General features: G+C 32.0%; 1 protein-coding gene across 4 annotated transcripts in view; it reads left to right on the top strand.

The window, feature by feature from the left end:
* sdk2b (sidekick cell adhesion molecule 2b) overlaps positions 1–12727 on the top strand; it is a 628575-nt gene that overhangs the window by 116023 nt on the left and 499825 nt on the right. The gene's annotated exons all lie outside the window — the stretch shown is intronic.

The raw sequence follows: 12727 nt of genomic DNA, 5'->3' as shown, positions 1-12727 counted from the left end.
CTCGTTTCAACTATAGCGCATGTCTTTGAAGCACTCAGAGGAAACCCACACCAACACGGGGAGAACATGCAAACTCCACAGAGAAATGCCAACTGACCCAGCCGGGGCTCAAACCAGTGGCATTTTAGCTGTCATGCTACGCACTGTGCCACCGTGACGCCCAATCCCGTTTATTGATTATTGATTTATTTATTTGTTTTAATGAATTGAGTCGTATAAACTCTTATAAAAATAAAGCTATGAAACTGTCACAGGGGCAGTACTCTTTCAAAAGGTACACATTTTCATTAAAAAGGGTTGCTAATGGATACATATTTATTTTTTGAAAGGTAGTTTTTTCGTATCTTTTTTTCTTCAACATCAAGCTGAATCATTAGACTCTCCATTGATGTGTGGTGTGTTAGGATAGGACAATATTTGGAACTATTTGGAAATCTGTAATCAGGAGGTTCATCAAAATAAAAATATTGAAAATAAATCCCCTAGTAAGCAGTGTTGGGGAATGTTACTTTCCAATTTCCAATTTGCTTTACAATGTTTAGTTACTTCTTAAAAAAGTAACTAGTTGCATTACTCAGTTTATATATATTTAATTTATATATATATATATATATATATATATATATATATATATTTTTTTTTTTTTTTTTTTATCATGACTGTTTTTGTAATTTCAATTCATTTTATTTTTTTAAAGTTAATTAATTAAATGTAAAAAATAGCTCAAATAGTATTACTTATTTTTTAAAAGTAATGCGTTACTTTATTCATAACTTAGAAAAATAATATTATTGCATAACTCACATTACTTGTAACGTGTTACCCCAACACTGCCTGTAAGGTTGTCAAAATTAAGCTTTCAGCAATGAAAAGATATATATATATATATATATATATATATATATATATATATATATATATATATATATATATATATATATATATATATATATATATATATATATTTATTTATTCATGCTTTCCCGCTCTTAAAAATGGCCAGCTGCCATTGATTACATTGTGTTGAGGAGTTTAGTATGGTGCGTATGTGTCTCACACTGACATCCGTGTCCCCAATTGTCAATCAAATTATTACTCTACATCAGCTAAGCAGCTCACAATCCATCAAACTTTCAGAAAGGCTCATAATGTGACCATCAAAATAAGCCTCATATGTAGCCGTGACTGACGGCCAAGTGGATTTGTATCGACTCCACCATTAAGATTTCCAGAACAGCGTTAGAGTTTCTCGTCACCAAAACAATGGGACCAGCCAAAGCGGTGACGAGAACATATTTGTTTTCATTTCTGATCGTTTCGACACTTTATTTATTTATTCTCATAACTCTCTGAATAATTCATGAAGCCATGCATAATTTAGCAGAGCGGCCCAAAAGATTTACACAGGCCTGTTTGTCAGAGACTTTTATTTGGTGGCATATTCAATAATTGTTTAATATATCAAATTGACTGGAATGGAAGTCTCGTCTTCTCCTCAACAGCTCCATGCACTGTGATGTGGTCGTGTCGCTCTCCAAACGGCAGAGAGAGAGGACAAATGCCAGCCAGTTTACGCACCATTACTCGTAAATCTCCATTTTCTTATTGGCAAAAACACTCGTTGGAAGGCTGAGCTGAACGCTAATGAAGAGCACTTGAACATGTCATTCAGAGTGAGGGAAAGAGGCTAGGGCTGTTTCATGTTAAAACGCTGGCTGCTTGTTTATGTGTAGATATGTCTGTTTGTTTAAAATGTTCGTAGTAGCGCGTGTGTTTTCAATACTATCACTTTGCCAGAATAAGGCACGATCCCAATTCTGCTCCTTTGCTCTTCCCCTTACCACTTCCCCCATGTTTTGCATGTTTAAATAAATGGGTTGGAGTGTCCCAATTCTCTTTAGCTTGAAGGCGTAGGGCTAAGGGGAAGTGCTCGATTGCTCTTGAAAGAGATTTTTTGGGACCATACTCAAATCCAAAGAGTACGAAAATACAAATACACCAGCTGACTTTCAGCTGTGGCAGTAGTGATTTGAGCTGTGGCCTCTGGGATTTGTAGTTCATATAGTTACAGAATTGTAGTCCAGGTGATAGTGCATATTTTCCAGTCATCTGCAAAGCCTAGAATGCTGGTGATCGTGACAGCAATGTATTGTGGCCAATATTCACAGTAAATAAGTACTTCTACACTAAGTAGAGGACACTTTTGGTAATTTTGGAGTACTCGTTTCAAAATATTATGAGTTGGAACACACTGATTCTATTGTTGAATATTTAGGATGGATAGTATGTGAATTGGGACGCAGCATTTGTGTATGCTAAAGGGATAGTTCATTCAAAAATGAATATTCTGTCTTCATTTACTCACCCTTTAGTTTCTTTTTTCTGCTAAATACAATATTTTGAAGAATGTTGGAAACTTGTATCCATTGACATCCAGAGTACTTGTTTTTCCTGCTACAGAAGTCAATAGTTAGAGGTTTTCAGCTTTCTTTATTTTTTTTTTCTTTTGTGTTCAGCAGAATAAAGAAACACATACAGGTTTGAAATCACTTGAGGAGTGTAAGTAGTAGAAATGCAATGGTTCCTGGTAAAACATTATATCATTTCACTGTCCGTGCATGGTTCAGTGTGCCCTGTGATCCGCAGTTCAAAATATGCATTATTATATTATTAATATTATTGGTTTGGTGATAAAAACAACTGCAACAAACCAGTTCTGCTTTTGTACGCTTCCGATTACCTTTCACATGCACTGCACATGCGATGACCAGTCTAATTACCTTTTAGTATTTGAATCTGTTGTTGACATCATGGTTCCTCACATGTCACTGTATATAGAGTTCATGTGTGTGCATGGCAAGTGAAAGAGATACAGTGCAAATGCACAGGTGAGGCCAAAACACAGCACGTTGCCATACAGTGTTTCAACAGACACTCAATGTAAATTCAGACAGACACAAAAAAAAATTATGATACCGATTGTTTTTGTTGTTGCAAAGATAGTCAGTAGGTCGGTGGTCACTAATAAGCGGATCTAGGTTCCATGTTCACATGCAGAAGTGTACCATACAGACCTGGACATACAGCATATAGTTTGTGCAGGTGTGTTACTTCAGTCCCTGCTGTGTGTTCTTTCGTACCCGACCGATCCCGCTATTTATGCATTCTGTTTACCCGTTGTCCGCTAAGAAAAGTTTTCTTCTCGACACACTGTTCCAACTGAATTAAGAGAGAAGAGCCGAGCGCTCTCTCTTTGCTTAAGTTTCATCCACTTCAATGCTGATAAGTGATAATGGAGCTCTCTGGAATGATTGTAATAAACATACGTTGCTGTCTTTGTAATGCAAGCATAATGTAAACAGAAGTAATCAACACACTAATAGTGCTCAATTATTAAGATGTGTTGACATCATTATTATCTGCATTATTGGTTAAGATTGTTGAGTCGGGATGTAAAACAGAAAAAAGGAACATTTAAGCTTTTTCTAGCTATTTTTCTCAAGCATTTTATTTAATTAATGAGAGAACATGCAAATCCACAATCATATGTGTGAAGCCTGCTCTATTGTCAGGTGGTTGTTACCGGATAAATATGGGTATTGTTCTTTGGATTTTTTTGTAGCCATTTTTTTTTTTCTAAACATAGCACACAACCTACCGAATCCGTGAGTAGATTGAACCATTGCATCCCAAGTAAACAGTGAGTAAATCTTCATTTTGGGTTGAACCATCTCTTTAAGTTTAGCTGTTAGTCATTGCTGGTGGACGTTCATGGTTCATTCAAATATGTAAATTTGCTGTTAATAAACTATGCAAGGGGAGACTTTTTGATTCAGCATATATTACAATGTTTCTTAAGTGAAAATGTGATCACAAATGGAGGTTCACAAATGACTTCCAGCTATTTGAGTGCCGAGACAAACAAGCAAATAAAATGAATACTCATCCACCCTGAAGATACACAAATGTCCTATGAAGCGAAATGATCAGTCTCCATTTGCAGAAAATGTGGATTAATGGTAATAACATTATAAATAATGTTCGTTTTCTTGCACAGACTGATGGTTTTGCTTCATAAGAGCTCAATGTGTCATCAGAAGCCACAGGTATTAATTATGTTTTGCCTGTATATGTTTTTTGTTTGCTCTTAAAGTGCTTAAAGCGATTGATTTGTATTTTATGAATCACCATGGACCATAGTTTCAGCTGAAAGTCATCTTCACGGCTTGGGAATGAGTAAATAAAGAGAGAGTTTTCATATTTGGATGAACTAGTCCTTTGACCATACCATTATATGAGCAAAACACATTAAAAATAACTAATGAAATATTACTGAACACCTTTCGTCAGGTATTTTAGACCTCACTGCGTGTGTTTATACTAGCAGGGGAATTATGTTTCGTTGGTTTGTGTCTCAAAGGGGATTTGTGATAATAAAATTTCCACCTCAGGCTTTTAGGTGCTTCATGTTCTGTTATACCCGAGAGTGCGAATGTGTGTGTGTATTTATGACCAAAAAGATCCCTGGGTTCCAAGTTGTGTTTAATGAGCTTCAGCAGTTGTTGTGCCCTGAGCCTCATAAAACATTTCATTCAATTTCCATCTGTCCGCCGCTTCGCTTTCATCTACAGGTTAACCCTCATGTTCCATTTAGGCTCTGAGAAATTATTCATATCTCAAAAAAACAAAGAAAAAAACATTTAATACTGCCAGCATTGGGTTGATACCTTTACTAATCTCACGAGAACAGACTTTGTATTTTAATGTTAGGATTTCTGTCCAGTCCTAATTTGTATCCAGGTGATTTTTATGTAAAAATTACAGTAGGTAAAGCAATCTCATACATTATCACAAATTGAGGAGCAGGGAAGGGAGGCGGGGTGGAGCGACAACGCGGGGAAGCCTTCACAAACTGAGGAGCGATCACAAACTGAGGAGCGGGAAAGGGTGGCGGGGTGGAGCGACAACGCGGGGAAGCCTACACAAACTGAAGAGCAATCACAAACCGAAAGCGGCGAGAGCGTCAAAGTAGCCAGAAGTCATTTATTTCAATGAGAACCGGCAGCGAGAAACAGCGCGGCGCATCTTCTCCGGTGTGAGCGTTGAGGAGAGTTGAAATCAAGTCAACTTGATGGTATTAGCTATGACGCGGTTCGGCCAGCAATCAGAATGAAGTAGTTCACCGCTTGAGAGGTGTTCGGAGAACACAGACCTGTGAACTTTGGTTCCGACCACAGTTGTTCCCAAGAGTTTGATTATTGCGGTTGCCGGATTTTCAGTTATTGAAAATCGCGACGACGCGGGGCCTCCTAATCACGCGGGATCCCCCTGCGGTGCGTGCCCTGTGGGCCCGTCCGCCACACCACTGGATTGGATCCGCACCAAAACTCTGGAGCGGATCGATCCTAGCCAGGCTATATCACAGTGTGATATGTAATAGGCATACGGCTATATGAAGAGAGAATGATGAGTAGGGCGTGATGTCATTCCTACTGATTAATGTGCGTTTCAAGTAAAGTACACAAAAGTGGAAGCATGTGAAGAGCTGTTTATCCGTTAGAAAATTGACGGAACTGCAGTCTTAGATTATCTGTTATTTCTGTTTATAATGTAAAGCCAATAATGCATAAGCCGACTGCTATGTATGATAAAGTCTTACCTCTGATTTATATCTGGTGACGAGAGTGGGTGTCATTGTTTAAAATGAAAATACAGCTTTTCGCTGATGATTTCTTATTGCTCATCATCATAAATTAAAATAAGGATGCATTACAGCTGAACCGGACTCTGCAAAATAAACCATAAACTCTGACCAATGTGAGAAGAGTTTACTCAAATGAGACTTGTTTTAGGTCTTTTGGTCTGTTTCGAAACTTTGCCATGTGAAAGCAACAATGTAACAATTTGAATCCCTGTTTCAGAATAAGGGAATCGATCCACAGGTGTAAAAGCACCCTGAGATTTACATGAAAAACAAGTTTATAAAAACGTCTGTTAAAGTGTTTTGAGAATGATACTGTTAAAGCAAACTGTAGAAGTGTGATTTTGTGAAATTACACACATCATGTTTGTATTATGTGTTCAGTTTATTGTCGTGTGTGAGCATTTGGCAATCAAAAATATTTTGTTTATTTGCATAATACTGCTTCTTTAAATCAATTTCAGAAATCTGTGAGTAGTATTGCTTGGAAAATGTTGGATTTTTTTGTATATATATATTTATTTATGTATTTGTTTATTTATTTATTTTTTGTGTGTTTTATAATTACATTTTTTATTTTATTTTATTTTATATTTTTATATTGTTTTATATTATGTAGTTTTTTTATATTTTATGTTTTGTTTTTTTACATTTTGTATTTAATTTAACTTTTTTATTTTCATTTTTATATATTGTTTATATATTTATGTTTTATAAATATATTTTTACTTGATTTATTTTTTATTTTTATACAGTTTTTTATTTAATTGTATTATTTTTTGTATTTTATTTTATTTTATTTTTTTAATATTTTTTTAATTTTATTTTATTTCATGTATTTTTTATATTTTTAAATATTTTTTATTTCATTTATTTTTATTTTTTTATTTAATTTTATAATGTTTGTTTAGTTTAATTTGGTTTGTTTTTACTTTATTTTATTTTTTATTTTATTATTTTAACCTGTTGTCCTAAAATGTTTATATTATTGAACTATGGATAATTATAAAAAAAGCAAACAAAAAAAAAACAGAAGTCTACTCAAATTATCTTTTATTTATTAAAGCAAGTAAAAACTGTATATGCGACCCAATTAATGCTAGCATATGTGCAACATTCGTTATTGGTGCATTAAAGATATATATTTAAATGTGTTAAATAAGAAGATTATTTAAATAAACTATAATATATAATCCAACTATAATTAAACTATAAATACATGTAATAAATAATAAACAAAACAACACTCATACCAAAACATGAGACATCCTAGTGTTTAGTTCAGCTCCTGACTGAATGTAAGAGTGTCGGTGATTCACTTGAGGTGATTTTGCATGGTCGTGTTGTTTCTTTATCCCTGTATTCCTGTGTGTTTTCCACTCTGGCCCGTTCTCTGCGAGCTGTAATTTAACTCAGGGGTATTAGATGTAACTGGGGGTCTGAGACGACAGGATTCCCTCACGGCTGTTCTCTGATCCTTCAACGTGCTCCATCCGCCCTCGGGCCTGATTGAAAAGTGACAAGGTTGGCTGCTAATGTCCCGTATATATGCAAAGTTGAATATTTCATTTACAGTTGAGATTGGAAAGCGTACTGTCTTTTATCATGGGGGACACGGCTGATTTTATCTCCCTTGCTCTGTCTGACTTACAAATTCACATCGCTTTCTGTATGGGGCTGCTGTGGATCCAATGGGATTCATTTCTTGCGAGAACGAAACAGGTTGCATTTCAACTTCGCTCACGCCTTCCGTTTTAATATGACGTGACGTCGAGTGTAAACCAAGTTAGTCAGCGAGCTCAACAAATATATATATATATATATATATATATATATATATATATATATATATATATATATATATATATATATATATACCTACCAGGGTGAAGATCAATATTTAATACATTTGCAAAGTCTCTGGAGAAAGGAGAAAATGCGGACACAGCACTTTTGGGTGTTTTGCACACTTCATTGCATCGGGCAGCACGTTACAGTTCACTTTCAGAGCAATTCCAAGATAGACAATTTAACATGCAGCGTTAGTTAAACATGCAAGTCTTCATTTGACTTTGCTAATTAACAAAAGGGGTTTAGATTGAGTCCAAACATGCAATGTTTCTTTATTCTGATTTAATGGTTAATCCATATTATTCTAATTTTGATTAGAATGTTGTTGTGATTATTTGATGATGTAATGGCTTGTAATATTAGCTTATAATATATATATATTTTTTTTATTTAGTTTTTCATTACGTTTTTGAACTTGGACTGTATAATAATGCAATCTTTATAATATAAATAAATAATAATAATAATAATAATAATAATAATAATAATAATAATAATAATAATAATAATAATTAAAAAAAAAAAAAATATATATATATATATATATATATATATATATATATATATATATATATATATATATATATATATATTATTATTATTATCATTATTATTATTTAACTTGTTTATTTTATCTTTGCCATTTAAAGGCTTAACTAGGTTAACTAGGCAGTTTAGGGTTGTTTTACAATCTAAAAAAAAAAATCAAGCTTAAATGGGCTAATAGTTTTGACCTTAAAATGTTTGTTTGTTTGTTTTTTTAATTCAAAAACTAATTTTATTATAGGCAAATTAAAGCAAATAAGACTTTCTCCAGAAGAAAATAAAATATTATCAGACATACTTTGAACATTTCCTTGCTCTGTTGGACATCATTTAGAAAACATTTAGAAAAAATAAAAAGGGGGCTAATAATTTCTTCAAACAATTCACAAATGTTTAGTTTTATTTATAATGCAAAAAGAAATTATATTTATTATTTGAGTTGATGATGACAAAGTTTTTGCTGTTGTTGTTATTAAAGATAACAGTTGTTTTTATTATTATTATCATTGCTGTCGTCGTTGTTGTTGTTGTTTTTATTATAGTTGTTTTGTATTATTATTATTATTAGTAGTAGTAGTAGTAGTAGTAGTAGTAAAACTATATATATATATATATATATATATATATATATATATATATATATATATATGGATTTGTCTGTAATAAAATAAACATTTTTAAATATTTAATAAAACGTTCATGTTAAAATAATGAACAAATAAATGCTTCATTGTAAATTAATTATATGTTTATCATGATATTATAATGGTAATGACCTTATTATTATTATTATTATTATTATTATTATTATTAATATTATTATTATTATTAGTAGTAGTAGTAGTAGTAGTAATATTAAATTCATATCACTATTAATATATAAATATATATTTATTTATTTATTTAAATACATAGGCAAATATATTTATTAAATATTTAATTCATTTATTCATTCTATCATTCATTCATTTCATTTTCTTTTAGGCTTAGTCACTATTAATCTGGGGTCGCCACAGTGGAATGAACCGCCATTTTATCCAGCATATGTTTTACACCGCAGAAGCCCCTCCAGCCGCAACCCATCACTGGGAAAGATCCATACACACTCATTCACACACATACACTATGGACAATTTAGCTTGCCCAATTCAGCTATAACACATGTTTATGGACTTGTGGGAGAATCTGGAGCACCCAGAAGAAACCCACGGAAACGCAGGGAGAACATGCAATTTCCACACAGAAATGCCTACTGACCCAGCAGGAGCTCATTCCATCATGTATTATTAATTAATTATACATGTAAAATAAATTGTCTCAATTAATATGTATTTAATTTTTAATTAAGTTTATTATAAAAAGTAGTGAAGTAAAAATACTTGGTGTCCACCACTAATATCCAGTAGCTAATGGAAATCACATGGAATAAAATTTATATGAATTTTTATTGGATGATTTCCAGAAACCCTTGTATGAAATACTGGCAGAAGTAACAGTAGGATGTCAGATCAATGGGAAGGAATGTGCTACGCCATAGTCACTGCAGATCATATTAGTGTCATGTCTTCATTTTAAGCCAAGCGCAATGCCTGATTTACCTCTGTGGGCGTCAGAAAATGATCATTTACTGCGACAGGAAAACATTTCTTTTTCTCGGCTAACATGGACAAGGAACATGGGAATGGACAGGCGTCTTTCAGCTCGACCTCGCAAATGCATTTTCATTTGAGCTTTACTGCAGTAGCAGCGAGTGGAGCCGGAAGAAATGAGTTCTCATAACCAGATGAATTGAAACCTTTTCTTAACAGAGCGATAAGAGAATAAAGGTATCAGGGGGGAAATAAATAAATATAAAGCTTGCAATGGCAATTGTGCTTGAGATGGAAACGAGTAATGTAAAAGGATATTGAGAAAAGAAGTGAGTGAGATAAACAGCCGTATAGCAGACTTGGGATTCAAATGTTATCAATTCCATAATGATAAATAGAACCGACGAAGGGCACTGTAGACTATACTATGTGTGAGTGATTTCTTCAGCTCATAGGGTTTGTGCTAGTGGATTTAAAGCTGTTCAGGTGGGATGGATGGATAAATAAACAAACAAACAAACAAGCAAACAAATAAATAAATGAATAAATAAATAAATAAATAAATACATGAATAAATCAATAAAATAGGAAAAAAACTATAAAATTAAATGAATTTTATTCAACAAATAAATAAATAAATAAATAAATAAATAAATAAAATTGAAAAAATCAATAACATTGAATAAATTTATAGATAGATAGATAGATACATAGATAGATAGATAGATAGATAGATAGATAGATAGATAGATAGATAGATAGATAGATAGATAGATAGATAGATAGATAGATAGATAGATAGATAGATAGATAGATAGATAGATAAAATTGGAAAAATCAATAACATTGGATAAATAAATTATTAAATAAATAAATAGGAAAAATATGTAACATTGAATACATTATTAAATAACTAACTAACTAACTAACTAACTAACTAAATAAATAAATAAATCAACAAAACATCAGAAAAACCAATAACATTAACTACATTTAAAAAATAATAAATACAGGAATGAACGAATGAATAAATAAATAAATAAAGTTGGAACTAATAAAGTTTAAAAAAATAAAGTTAGAAGTATAAATAAATAAAGAAATAAACAAACAAATAAAAAATAAAATTGTATAATGATTACAAATGTAAAACATTTTTAAATAATTATGAAAACAATAATAATAATAATAATAATAATAATAGTAATAATAATAATAATAATAATAATAATGTGTAATGATCTATTATAATTTATTAAATAAAGTTATAATACAATATTAAAAAAATAATAACTTTGTTTACTATTTTATAATACTACTACTTTACTACTAACAACATAATAATTAAATTAATGTAAAATAATAAAACAAAAATGATAAAAAAATGATGTTAATAGTAATAATAATAATAAAAATAATAATAATAATAATAGAAAGTAAGTACTTCTTTACTATTTAAAACTTTGTATACTTGGTATGTATTTTTGCGTGCATGTCTTTGTCCACAACACACATCCTCGTTCACTGATGCTTCAGAAAAGAAAAATGACAATACTGTATCTTGTCTCACACAGACTGCACATTCGACATGTGGTCAGATCTAATTTTACACAGGCAATTAATCGCAGTGTGATCGTGAAGCCCTCATACAGACCTCACACACATACACACACGTACATTTGGCCTGGTGTCAGGGAAGTGGAGCGGCCCCGGGAGGTATATGAACATTTAATCGTGGCAAACAGTAGTCCACTGATGTGTAAATGTGTGTGTGTATGCAGTCATCATTCTCCCATTTAAAGCAATCAGCTAAGCAAACAGACTTATGACTGAAGAGGGGAAGATTAGCATTAATTTTGTTTACATCTGTCATTTTAAAACCTAAACATGGAGACACAAACACAATAGAACTGTATTTGAAAACGTTATATATTTGTGTCATAATAAAAAAATAATAATAAATAAATAAATAAATGTGGGCAGATGAAAATTCTAGTTTGTTGTAAATAATTTTGCCATGTTTTGAAAAATTATTTACAACAAACTAGAATTATTATTATTTATTATGAGAATTCTGTCATCGTTTACTCACACTTTAATTGTTTCAATTATTTGAGTTTTATTCTTTTGTTAAGCTCAAATAAAAATGGTTTGAAGAAAGTTGGAAACCTGTAACCATTGACTTCCATAGTATTTGTTTTTCCTACTTGTAAGGAAGTCAATGGTTACAGGTTTTCAGTTTTCCTCAAAACATCTTCTTTGAACACCAACAGAAGAAAGAGAGTTTGAGACCACTCGAGTGAGAGTAAATGAGTAAGAGTGAGAGTAAAAATTTTCTTTTTTTGGGGTGAACTACCCCTTTAACGGATGCAGGTCAGGAAGAGTGCAGATGAGAACAGATGACCAATGGATGACACCAGAGACAGAACTTTATGTGGAGTGTGCAGAAAGACAAATGGAGTAAAGATGCAAGAGAGAGCAGAAAACACAGCCGATGAAATGAGAGATAAAGAGAAATGGACGCGAGCTGAACATTTTGTCAGAGAATGACAGATAGACTGAAGTTCTGGATAGTCTCTGTGATCCATTACTCTTTTCTTTCTTCAATTTCATCTCATGCTGTCTGTCATCAAACTTTTTTTCAAACATGCAGTCTCTCTCTCTCTCTCTCTCTCTCTCTCTCTCTCTCTCTCTCTCTCTCTCTCTCTCTCTCTCTCTCTCTCTCTCTCTCTCTCTGCCTTTCTCTTTATTCCATCTGCACGTCAACTGAAGACCAGACACTGCAGGCAAAACACTGCTTTTCATGCGCATGTCAATTTGAGATTCCAGGCTCTTTGTATAATTTATATTTATATTACTTCATATTGTTTATAATTAATTTATCATATTTATTTATTTATTTATTTAATTATTTATTTATTATTATTATTATTATTATTATTATTATTATTATTATTATTATTATTATTATTATTATTATTATTATTATTATTATTATTGTAGGTAGAATCTAAAGGAAATCTCAAAATACACACACACAAAT

This window comes from Danio rerio, chromosome 12 (genome assembly GCF_052040795.2).
Source record: "Danio rerio strain M-AB ecotype USA chromosome 12, GRCz13ab, whole genome shotgun sequence".
In the NCBI taxonomy this organism is placed as follows: domain Eukaryota; kingdom Metazoa; phylum Chordata; class Actinopteri; order Cypriniformes; family Danionidae; genus Danio; species Danio rerio.
The sequence above is the reverse complement of the archived record's forward strand: the minus strand, read 5'-3'. Positions and strand labels throughout refer to the sequence as shown.